This window comes from Silene latifolia, chromosome 5 (genome assembly GCF_048544455.1).
Source record: "Silene latifolia isolate original U9 population chromosome 5, ASM4854445v1, whole genome shotgun sequence".
Classification (NCBI taxonomy): Eukaryota; Viridiplantae; Streptophyta; class Magnoliopsida; order Caryophyllales; family Caryophyllaceae; genus Silene; species Silene latifolia.
In genome coordinates this window covers 16,008,812-16,022,061 of record NC_133530.1, presented here as the reverse complement: position 1 = coordinate 16,022,061, position 13,250 = coordinate 16,008,812, and positions in this window count along the sequence as shown.

Here is a 13,250-nt window from a genome sequence, read left to right as displayed (position 1 = left end):
AATTAAAGTATCACAATTGAAGTCTATTGATATAGGTATTAGAGCAAAAGTTACCAATTTTCATAATTATGTATTTAGATATAATGACTCTATATAATTATATCTCTCACTTTTGTTAAATTATAATACGTATTTTATAATTTTTATTATGGTTGTTTATGATGATGTGTACTAATTTCTACAATTTCTACAAGTGATGACAACAGATCATTCAATGGCTATCATCATGAAGATTCAATTTCTATGCACTAGAATTATCAGATTCCTATATTTTACGTTACTTTAACTAATTTGTTAGTATTATTTTTTCTCCTATATATGTGCATGTTCCTTTCTTTTTATTCAACTATTGAATCACATCTAACTATTTTCTATTATTGCTTATTTGCAGGTCTGTATGGTCTTCTTTCAGGAGGGAGTAAGCATTTCGTCATATTAATAAGTGTGTATACATTATATTATCGTTGTTCACACTCCTTTTCTGTTCAAGTTATTTGATTAAAATATCTATAAAAAAGAATAAAATTGTAAGCAAATGGAGTAATTGGGAAGGAGGGAGTAGTGTCCTACGCCTTTAACAAATAAAAACTTAAGGTCATGTAAACTCTACAATTATTTGCGAAAAAAATTATTGTAGATTTTTTTATCTAATTTAAAAAGTAATACACTTATATTGATACATAATCATAAAAGTGAATATTCAACCAGTGGCAAAGGTTGATGAAAGACGGAAGGAGAATTGATTAGACAGTACGAGTTCGTGTTTTTGGGTCTAAAGGTATAAAAACATGAGCACGGTAATTCAACGTAAATCTGGAGTTCGACAGCGAAAAATTGAAACAAATTAAAGTAGTATCTAACATGGTCATGGCAAAGACATGAATGAGACCTAGGGGGTGTTTGGTAAACAGCGGATTGAGAAATTTTCAGCATATTCATGGCTTTTAGCATGTTTGACTCACCAATCTACTATTTTGAGTGTTTGGTAAATGGCATATTGAAAGAGTAGATTGGAGCTCAATCTACTGTTTTCCAATATGCTGCTCTACCCAGCATATTCACATTAGTAGATTGTGAAATATGAATCCGTCAACAATCTACACATAGATACAACAATCTATTAACCAAAATCTGCTAATTACCAAACACTTCTACTAAATCTGCTAATTGAAATATACTAGTCAAACCTGTTAATCCAATCTGTCATTTATAATCTGCTTGACCAATCTGCTTCTGCTAATATCAATCTGTTGATTACCAAACAGAGTCCTAAAACTACTTCTAACTACGTAATATATAGGAGTTAACATGAGAAATAATGGGATAGATTTTATAGTAAGTCTGCATACTCCTTATATTTCAATAAAAAAAAACATCACCGAATAGCGCCAATCAATTTGGAATGTGTGATTCATTCTAATTAAGTAGAATAAATAAAATAATATAGATTTATAGGAGAAGAGACCGATGCGAAGGGTCAAGATGCATCTCGCATCATGTGACGATTTAAGTCAAATTTCAGCAACATAGCGCCAATCAATGTATTTGTAAGAGTGAAAGACTCATGGTAAATGTAAAAATTAAGTACCAAACTTCCCATATTTCTGTATATGATGATGAAGAAGCAAAATATAATTTACTATTGCATAAAGGTGGACTTGATATATAATTGTATTAAAAAAATAGTATAAAGACGATACTATTGTTTTTTTTTTTTAACATAAAGATGGGACTATTGTAGTGGTACGTGAGTACGTCCACAACGAAGGAGGAGTATCGAGTACGTACTATGTACTCCGTATTACGAGTAATTAGATAGCATCATAGAGAGTAGACACACTCCGTATTACGAGTTATTAGATAGCATCATAGAGAGTAGACACACGGGAATATTTATGTGTGCGGAACTTGAAGAGAGTATAAGTATAACAAACATATTTCACTTTTATATGTCATGTGTACATTACATTTATAAATAGGTTAATAATTAAACATGTTTGTTAGAAATTTAATCTATGATAGCTTTTATTAGAAGTTGAATTGGATTTCTGAGCTATATTAGAATACTCAATTTTCATGAAGTACTCAAGATTTAAAATATCAAAAAATATAGGTAGTAACAATTTCAATGAATGTGCGAGATTGGGAATAGATTAGAGAAAAGGTTAAAAATACTCTTTTTTGAGTAAGAATTTTAAATTATACTCTTTTAACATTTCCCCCATTTTTCTACATTATACAAGATATACCATTACAAATAGGCTCGTGCATCGCACGGGCATTAAATCTAGTACTCTATGGATTTAGGAACTCGTACATTATTAATTTCTTATTTCGGGGAGAGTTAAGGATTGACTAAATTGCAATCCATCAAGCATTGAACTACATATCAAAATTCAAAATGACCCAATTGAACATTACAAGACCAAGTTCATTATCATTCATCCAAAACTCTATATCAAAATGACTCAATTGAACATTACAATGGAGTAATTTCATTATCACTCATCAAAAACTCTATATCAAAATGACCAAACTGAGCATTACAATTAGTCAATTACCAGCCCGAAAAATTCGGGTTTAAATATGGCTTTCAAATTAAGTTCTAGACAATTCATTACTATTCATTCAAAACAGTCCCCGGCCCGAAACATAACTTAAGTAAGTTAGAGCAAGAGCACTTTGCGAAAAAGTGATGATTTGAGGGAACTAAAATTTTGCCGAGATTTATTTCCACTTTTTTTTTACGTAGTTGCTCATTCATGGATATAAATTACTCATTCATGGACTTTTTGTCATTAATTTTCCATACCTTACCCTTCCTTCAAAAAACAAAATAAACACACCCTCTCTTATTCTCTTCCTCAAATCCATTAAATTAATTAAATATGGTCGCTAATTCTCATGTCGATTGAGTAATAATTCTAATTTATTAACAATGTTATATTAAATTAGGGAGATTTAATTAATTAAGACTAATGAAATTAGGGTTTGAAACCTGATTCTTTTTTTTTTTTTGGTCAATCGAAGCGCGCGCTGAGTCGCATTACAATAGAGGGGAGGGGGGATACGAACCTGGGACCTAGTGTCCACAATACCTCCATCTTAACCACTAGACTAAGACATCTTTGGTGAAACCTGATTCTTGAAGCTAATAAAACGTAGAAAAAGGATTTCTTGGTCGGTGATGGGAGTTGTAACAATTAGATAGATGATTGATCTATCAATCACGTCTTAAATTAATTAACCCACTGTCAAGCAAACAAGTTAACAAGATTTGTATACACAATTTTCATTGATGCATAATACGTATATGGAGTTACGCTTATGATTTTTACCTTCACATGATTGATATTGATATTCACCTTTAACTTAGTGGTCAGGGATATTAAGTTAGATAGTCTACGTGAAAGACAAGGCCTGACACTTCTTGAGATCTAGGCACACCATGAATTTCTATGCAGAAATGCTATACTATGTCCTTCATATTGCAAAGTTTCACGAAAGCATGGTGTTAAACTTGTCGGGCAGTAGTCTAGGTGGTGCGGGAATGGACTGTGGTCTAGGTGGTGCGGGAATGGACTGTGGTATGGGTGGTACGGTGGCTTGGCTGGTGGTTGTTGCTGTAGTAATTGAAAGTATTTGGATTGGAAATAAGAGAGAAGATGAGGGTGTAGAAATGACAAGGGTATAATGGTCATTTATGTCCATAATTAAGTAAATCATGTCCATGAATGAGCATAACTCTTTTTTTATTATGCTAAATTAGGTTTAGAAAACGAAATATGCTTAAAATGTACTCCCTCTATTTTGGATATACCTAACAGGCTAAAATTCCATTTGTAAATAGGGATGTCAATTTCACCCGCACCCGATCAAAATCCGATTCACCCGATTTTAAAAGATGGATGAAAACCCGACTTAAATGGATGATGGATGGATGACGGATGAAACGAATGACGGATGATGGATGGGTTGGATGAAGAAATTTCACCCGCCATCCATCCATCACTCGATTTTATTACTTTTATTTAATTTTTTTTTACATATAATACATTATTAAGGTATAAAATATTCAAATTTTCAAATTTTTCTACTCTCAAAATATATATTTTGTAAAACTACCCACTATGAAGTTAAACTAAAATAATTATCTAACATTATTTTTGATGGGGCATATTCTGCACCCGCTGACCGAGTCAACACATTGAGCAAGGTCAAAGATATCCAAAGCAAGTCAACACCTTGGGCCAATGGTCTAGCCGACGCACTGTCGGCTCACACTGGTCTCGGCCAGTAACTAGCTTGTGACACATATCCGCGTACTCATATCCAAGACCCCTCGGCATGGAGTCAACAGGGCCCGCCGGCCTGCCATGGGTCCCTCGGCCGAGGGTAGAACAGACTTTCCACCTGCTACGCCACTTGGCCCACTTGGCCACTACGTGACAAAAGGTGAAAGTCTATAAATACTCCACTTCTCTCATTGAGAAGGGGATCCACAATCTAACCTAAAAACTCACTATTCATCCTGTATAAACTCCCTTATCTCTCTACAATATATACTTCGCCAAGTAACACACAACTTAATCCTTTTAAGTTTGCTGACTTGAGCGTCGGAGTGAGTACGCTCGGTGCAAAGCCGAGCCCTCAGTTTGTTCATCGTTTCAGGAGAGACCGAAAGGAAGAGTCAAGACAAGGAAAGACATCATTTCACCAAGCTTACGTGGTAAACAAATCTGCTCTGGAATTACGCCCGGAACAATTGGCGCCGTCTGTGGGAAAACAGATACTAGAAGCTAGTCAAATCCCTTACAAAAAAAAACACAAAACAAAACCCACCCAACAAGCTAAGAAAATGTCAAAACAGCCAGAAGCAATTGTGACTGACGAAACTGCATTCTATCAGGATGACACAGTCCTTAATTCTGAGATCGGGCCGTCCTCCCCCGGCCGAGTAATTCAATCGGCGTACGGGATGCCGATACAGCCAGAAACACCACTGCTTACCGGCCAAGTCACCATCATGGGACATGTGGTCGATGCAGCAAAGCTGAAGCTACTCCTGGACCTAATGGGTAATATGCCGATCACCACCGCCGCAACGCCGGTGACGGCAGCACACCCGCAGGTAGGGATGTCAATTTCACCCGCATCCATCAAAACCCGATCCACCCGATCCTAAAAGATGGATGAAAACCCGATTTAAATGGATGGTGGATGGATGACGGATGAAACGGATGTGGATGACGGATGGGTTAGATGAAGAAATTCCACCCGCCATCCATCCATCACCCGATTTTATTATTTTTTATTTAATTTTTTTTACATATAACACATTATTAAGATATAAAATATTTAAATTTTCATATTTTTCTACTCTCAATATAAATATTTTGTAAGCCTACCCACTAGAAAGTTAAACTAAATTAATTATCTAACTTTATTTTTGTAGAGAAAAAAAAATCATCATTTTTTTAAACTTGAAATTATAAATGCACAACACCCGTTTATCACCCGATCCACCCGTTTCATCCATGGATGATGGATGGATGGACATCCGCATGATATGTTTCATGGATGACGGACGGGTTGGATGAGATTTTAAAAAGACGGATGGATGACAGATGAGGCTTCACCCGACCCGAACCCGATCCATTGACATCTCTACCCGCAGGTGACCAGGGCCCATAAAGTGACCCCGAACAACTTGTCCGGGGCAATGCAAGGAGTGGAGCATACTAGGACGCCGGCGGTGCCCGTGGTGTCAGTGGCCGACCAAAGTCCTTCCCCCACGCGAGGGAGGACAGCGTCGCCGCGGCATCAAAGAGGCCACCCCCGAAGAAATGAAGACAGAAGTCCGACTCTCCAAAGTCGGACAACAAGAAGCCCTTCCCGTCACGGGGAGAGAAGCCGGACTAGGGCCACAAGGAGCCGATCGCCACGTGCTACTCGGCACGTGGTCAGACAGCCCCTCAGCACCTATGTCCTCGAGGTCCCGGTGCCGAATAAACTAAAGCTGCCACCCCTATCCTACAAAGGGGATAGCGACCCAACCGACCACGCCGAGGCTTTCGAGTCTTACATGTCGGTGTGGGAGCAACCTGATGAGGTTTGGTGCCGAATCTTCCCAACAACCCTTCATGGGATGGCCCAAAGTTGGTACAAGGGGCTACCCAATGGCTCGATATATTACTACGCCGACCTAAGAGACAACTTCATAGCCCAGTACTCTTGCAACAAGAGAAGGGCCGTGGAGACATCCGATCTCCTCACTACCCGACAGGGGGAGGACGAGTCCCTCCGAGCTACGTGAAGAGGTTCGACGCGAAAGCTCGGCGGATCCGTGAGTGAATGCCGAGCCGGCGGCCTTCGCATCGATGAAGGGCCTCCCGAAAGGCGAGCTCAAAGATGAGGCGATCAAGTGCGGGGACCTCAACCCGGACTCCGCCGGAAGGATGGCCGACCAAGCCATAAAGGTGGAGGACTACCACAAGACTGGGTCGGCCCACGGTGAATCGGGCACTCGGGAAGGAGGAGCCACCGGGACAACGAGGATGAAGGGCGCCGTGAAGTGACAATAGGCCACGGCCGGAAAGATCCAACAGGAAGCAAAACTCGGCGGGCGCCGGGGAGAGTTCGGGACCATACACCCATAAGCGGTACAGCGGTCCCACCCCTCTGGTCAAATCGCCGGCGAGGTCTTCGCCCGAGCAAGAGCGAAGGGCGTAAGTGGACAAGACCCCCAAGATGAAGAGGAAGGCGACGCAAGCCAATTTTGCGATTACCACGGCCGGCCGGCCATAAGACCGACGATCGGCAAGAATCGAAGAACGCCATTGAGGAGCCGATCCAAAAGGGGGCCTCGGCAAGTGCGTGGCGGAACCCCGAATCCAGCTCCGTGAGAATAGAAAATCGGTATTCCACGGATGGGAGTGATCCAGGTTGTCATCGGAGGAAACGAGAACGGTGGGTCCGCTAATGGGCACAAACGGCACCTAAATGAGCTTTACCAAGCCATCAACTTTGTGCCCACCACAGCGATCCCCGCTCACACCGTCCCCGATATAACCATCGGAAGGAAAGACTACGAAGGAGTCGTAGCCCCACACAGCGACCCGCTGGTGGTCCACCTGGACATAGCCAACCACTTGGTCAAGAGGTGCCTAATTGATACAGGCGCCTATACAAACATCATGTTCAAGGAATGCTTTCTCAATCTCGGTCTGAAGATTGAGGATCGAGCCCTGCACCAACCCACATGCGACTTCTCCGGGGCCGCCTGGTACCCACAGGGTCTATCAGGCTGGTGATGATTTTGGCCAAGCCGTGCGGCCAAGAATGTTTTATCGAGTTCGTGGTCATTGACGGTTCGTCTGCCTACAACGTCCTCATAGGCCGAGTAACCTTGAGCGAGGCCGATGTTGTAATGTCCATCCGGGCCCTGACATTGAGGTATGTCTCGGACCGGGGGGAAGTGCAAAAGCTCGTCTCAAAGAACGAGAGGGACGAAGTTGTCAATGTCCAGATATCTGCCAGAGGGTGCAACATGCAGTCCCTCAAAATGGCGACAAAGTCAGAGAAAGGGAAGAGCCCATCCTTACGACAAGAGGGTGATCCGATGAGCACCAACCACGTCGGCGTGGTCGAAGGAGCCGAGACCGAGCAGATAGAGATTGACCCGGGGCGCACCGTAACTATCGGTGTCGGCCTGGAGCCAAAGTTCAGAGCCAATCTCCTAGACCTGCTGAGGAGGAACAAAGACGTCTTCGCGTACTCGCCCGCCGAGATGCCAGCGTGAGCCGAGAGGTTATCGTTCACAAGTGAACGTACTCCCAGCCGCTCGCCCGTGAAGCGAGAAGATGAGGAACTCCTCGGCCGAGAAAGATGATGCCATCAAGGCCGAGGTAGATAAATTATTAGAGGCGGGCTTTATCATGCCTTGTACTTACCCTGAATGGCTAGCAAACGTTGTAATGGTGAAGAAGTCATTAGGGGGGTGGAGGATGTGTGTTGATTTTACGAATCTTAATAAAGCATGCCCTAAAGATTGCTATCCCTTGCCTCGAATAGATAGCTTAATAGACGCAACGGCAACGCTACACTATCTTGAGCCTTTCGCTCGACGCCTTTTCCGGTACCATCGGTATTCATGGCCGAAGAAGACATGCATAAGTGCGCATTCATCACCATACACGGCACATACATGTACAAAATGATGCCGTTCGGTTTGAAAAACGCTGGCGCAACTTACACTAGGCTGGTAGACAAAGTGTTTCAAGACCAAAAAGGGCGAAATATCGAGGCTTACGTCGACGATGCTATTGTAAAGAGCAAGTCTGACGGCGAGCACCTGGCCGACTTAAGCGAAACATTTTGTTCACTAAGGAAATACAAGATGAAACTTAACCCAATGAAATGCAACTTCGGTGTCCGGGCCGGCAAGTTCTTCGGCGTGCTTGTCAGCGCCAGGGGAATTGATGCCAATCCAGAGAAAATCAAAGCAATTCTAGACCTGCCAGAGCCGAGGAATCGCAAAGAGGTTATGATGCTGACCGGGAGGATAGCGGCTCTTGCCCGCTTTATCTCTCGGTCAGCCGACAAGAGCACCCCATTTTTCAAAGTGTTGAAGGGAAATAAAGACTTTTGCTGGGGGGAGGAACAGAGCATAGCTTTCAGGCAACTGAAAGCTCATCTACAAACTCTCCCGACCCTGTCCAGACCGACGCTGGGGGAAACTCTATATCTATACTTACTTCTTAGCAGTTACCTCGGCCACGGTCAGTGCCGTAATCGTCAGAGAAGAAAACAAGCAGCAGCACCCAATCTACTTCATCAACCATACACTGTTGCCCGCCGAAAGAAATTACCCACCGATTGAAAAAGCGACCTTTCTTCATCGTCATTGCCGCAAGGAAACTAAAACCTTACTTCGACGCACATCCCGTAACGGTCTTAACCGACCAGCCATTGGAGAAATCATTGGAAAAATTTGAACAATCCGGCAGGCTCATCAAATGGGCAGTAGAGCTATCCGACTTCGGCATTCAATACAGGCCGAGGCCCTCGATAAAGGGGCAAGCACTTGCAGACTTCCTTGGCGAGTGCACATACCAAGAAGAATCACACCCCGGTGTATGGGAGGTATACACCGACGGGTCCTCCACGACGAACAGCTTAGGAGCCGGCATCCTTATCATCAGCCCAAACGGGGATGAATTTGAGTACGCCTTGAAGTTTATCTTCTCGGCCTCAAACAACGAATCCGAATACGAGGCGGTGATAACCGGAGTCGAGTTAGCTAGAGCAGCCGGGGCAGAACACATTGTGTTGAAGACGGACTCACTATTGGTTACTAACCAAGTCAGAGGAGAGTTTGAGGCTCGAGACGACGGGATGGTGAGATACCTGGAAAAGGTAAAAGCTGACACAGCAAAGTTGAAATCTTTCCAAATCCAATGCATCCCCAGGTCCGAGAACAACCGAGCCGACGCTCTCTCAAAACTTGCCAGTTCAACCATCAAGAATGTCAGTCGAACCGTGCTGGTGGATATCAGGAATGCTAAAAGCATCACCGAGACCGTTGGCATGGTGGGCGACATAGAAGCCGAGACGACGTGGATGACTCCGATAATGAAGTACAAACTTACAAAAGAGTTGCCGGAAAACCGCAGTCTCTCCCACAAGATAAAAAGGATCGCCGCGAGATACCTGGTGTTCGAAGGAGAACTATACAGGAGGTCTGTGATAAGACCACTTTTGAAATGTGTCGGCCCGGTAACGCGGAGCTCATTCTCGACGAGATTCACGAAGGCATCTGCGGACACCACATGGGGGCAAGAACGCTAGCCCACAAAGCTCTCCGAGCCGCTATACTGGCCTACCATGCTGGAAGATTCCAGAACTAAGACCAAAAAGTGCAAGAACTGTCAGATGCATGCTCCGGTGATACATGCACCTTCCCGAGACCTGCAACCAGTACTCAGTCCGTTACCATTTGCACAATGGGGGATGGATTTACTGGGGCCATTTCCGACGGCCTCCGGAGGAAGAAAGTACCTAATTGTCGCCGTTGACTACTTCACCAAATGGGTCGAAGCTGTCGCAGTACCCGCCAAGACCACGGCGGCCGTGAGAAAGGTAATCTGGGAAAACATCATAACTCGTTTTGGGCTACCCCAAGTCATGGTATTTGACCATGGCCGAGAATTTTGGAGTGACTTGGTGATGAACTGGCTAGAAGAGCTCGGTATCAAGTTCGCATACTCCTCCGTCTGCCACCCTCGTAGTAACGGGCAGGCGGAGGCAGCTAACAAGACAATTTTGAACGGTTTGAAAAAGAAGGTAGAAGATCTAAAGGGAAGATGGGCTGATGAACTACCCGGCGTCCTATGGTCACTACGAACCACAGAGAAAGAAGCAACGGGGTACAGTCCATTCCACCTTGTCTATGGGTCCGAGGCCGTCTGCGATTGAAGCAACGGTGCCTACATTTAGAAGGCAAACCTTTGACCCGGTCAAAATGAGGAAGGCCTGAAAGCCTCCCTAGACACTGTTGAAGAAAGCCGAGATACGGCACGGCTCAACTTGGCCGTTTACCAAAACAGAATGAGAAGAGCATACAACCGAAGGGTCCACAAAAGGGACTTAAAAGTAGGGGATCTAGTCCTAAGAAAGTCGGCCGCCACCAACAAAGGAAACATCCATGGCAAAATGACGGCCAACTGGGAAGGACCCTACAAAGTGGTTGAGGAAATGAGGCCGGGTACATACCGGCTAACCGACATGGAGGGAGTGCCTCTAATGAGCCACTGGAACACGACAAACCTCGAAAAAATACTTCATATAGCGGCGGAGGTGTCCGAGACCGTTGTGAGCACCCCAACGCATGATTATTTCTAATAAAGAGTGTTCCAAGTTTTCCATCAAAATGGAGTGCCCCTCCCATAGTCCTACAAAAGAAGACATATGTACACAGCACACAGCGCCAAAACCTCGATCACCTCGGCCGCTAACCGGGAGTGACGGGGGAACGAGCCAAAATGTTAACATATATACAACAAAATCAAAACGTTAACTCGGTTGTCCGGCCAAAGCCGGAAGAAACGAGGGAACCACGACTTGCCCTCGGCTAATTAAGACCGAGCTTAAGAATGTATAAGTACAGTTGAGACGCAAATCTGACACCTCGGCAAATTAAGACCGAGCGTGAACGAGGACGCGATCAATATCGTCTATAGATACGAACGCTGTCGCGCAGAACCCGATTCCCTCGGCCGGGCGGAAGCGTGGGGACACAACGACCGATACGCTAACATGTTCACAGCGGCGGTTGGGAAACGCAAATCTGACCGCCTCGGGCGGTGGAGGAAGCAACCGACAAGCCAACATGTTTAAAAACGTTAAGTACAGTTGAGATACGCATTCTAACTGCCCCGGCAAAGCCGAGGGTAAAAACAGAAAAGAAGCACTCAATTAATAACGTAAGAAGACAACTCAGACAAAAATGAGAAAAAGACCTCGGCCAAGCCAGAGGCAAAGTAAACAAACTCTTATTAAAAATGTTTACAGGTTACAAGGAAGAAGTCGACGGCCGTCCCCATAGGGATAGCCTAAACACTACCTACCAAAGTTTACAAAAAAGAAGGAACAACAAAAGGGTACAGACATATGACATGAAGTGCCAAAAGATGGCAGGGAGGAAAGGCTTAATAATTGGCCCCGAGCAGTGAAGCTATCCGAGATGCTTGGGTGAATCGGTGACGACCGCCCGTCTCCCTATGCTCGTTCTTTGCTCGCCACCGGCGACATCAGCAGCAGCAACGGCATCGCCATCGGTGGGCGACCCAGAATCCAACTTGGCAGCTTCAGCTTCAGCTGCCCTTGCCCTCTCAGCTTCCTCCTTGGCCGCCTTGGCCTTTTCAGCATGGGCCGCCTTCTCCGCGGCCTCCTCTTCCTCCTTCTTCACCCTTGCCTCCTCCGCAGCCTTCTCCTCCGCGGCCTTCGCCTTAGCATCAAGCTTGTCATCAAACAGCTCGTCAAATCTCTGCCACGGGAAGGAGCCTTCAGGAAAGAGCTCCCCGATCACTTCCCTGGCGGCTTCTTCGGCCAGGTCCCGGTATTGGGCGCACATGTTAGGGAGGATGACGCTTTGGAGCGTCTCAATGTCCAACTCCCTCTGGGCGATGATAGCCTTCGTATTCCGAAGCACCTTCCCCTGGGCCTTAAACAGGGACTTCCATTCGTCCCTCTTCTTAGCAGTGAAGTCGACGACGGCCTGAAGCTTGTCACGCTCCTCCAGCGGACTTAGCGGCTTGGCCCGCGACCTCAACCTTAGCTCTCTCGGAAGGACCGCCTTTTCGGCGTCCTCCCTAAGTTTTCGCTCAGCAAGGACCGCCTTTTCACCTCGGCCTTGGCCCTCTCGGTTTCCTCCTTCGCGAGCCGAGCTCAAGCTGAGCCGCTCAAGGCGTAAGGCGACTTGACCATGACCTTTTCTTGCTCCATAATATGAGCACCGCCACGTCGGCCACTTCGCCAAAGATCTTGGACAACCTTATGCCCTCCGACCTAATCTGGGCGGGGGAAGGCTTCGGGGAGGAGGAGACGACGGTGGCATCTTTTCCACCCGTCTGCGCAGGTCGCTTCTCAATACGCCGTTCAGTAGGACCGGTAGACGGCGGCGGTTGATCTACAAAAAATTCGGACAAAGCATCCATGTCAACATTCATGGACATACCGAGAGCCTTGTCATCGGGAACGCCTAATGAACCGCTAAGTCCGAGCCACGGGTTAGATCTGTACCAGGCTTGGCCTTCTTGGCCGGAGGACCCATTTCTTTGCCGCCTCGGTAGCGGCGAGTGCGATGGCGGCGGCGCAGCAGCTCTTTTCTCTTGCGTAAGAGAGGAGATTCCTCTGCCAAGGTGACCTCCTCATCGGTAATATCGACGATCACCACCGTCTCCTTTTGGATTGCAGGGATAGGAGGTTGAACTGAAGTTGACGCCGTCGCCGCCGAAGATGTTGCTTTTCGCTTTCGGCGCGGAATGTTACCGCAACCTTCCCCTGGGCCGCCGTCGCATCTAGGGCCTTCAACTGCTGGTCCATGAGGTCGTTTGGCGCCGGTCTGCGATCACGTGTATCGGCCTTCGGATGCATCTCAACAACGTTCTTGTCCTTGTCAAGTCCCATCTTCTTGAGAGTTTCCTCGGACGGTCCGGGCCAAAACGGTGCGTAAAAGAAACGAAGCAAGA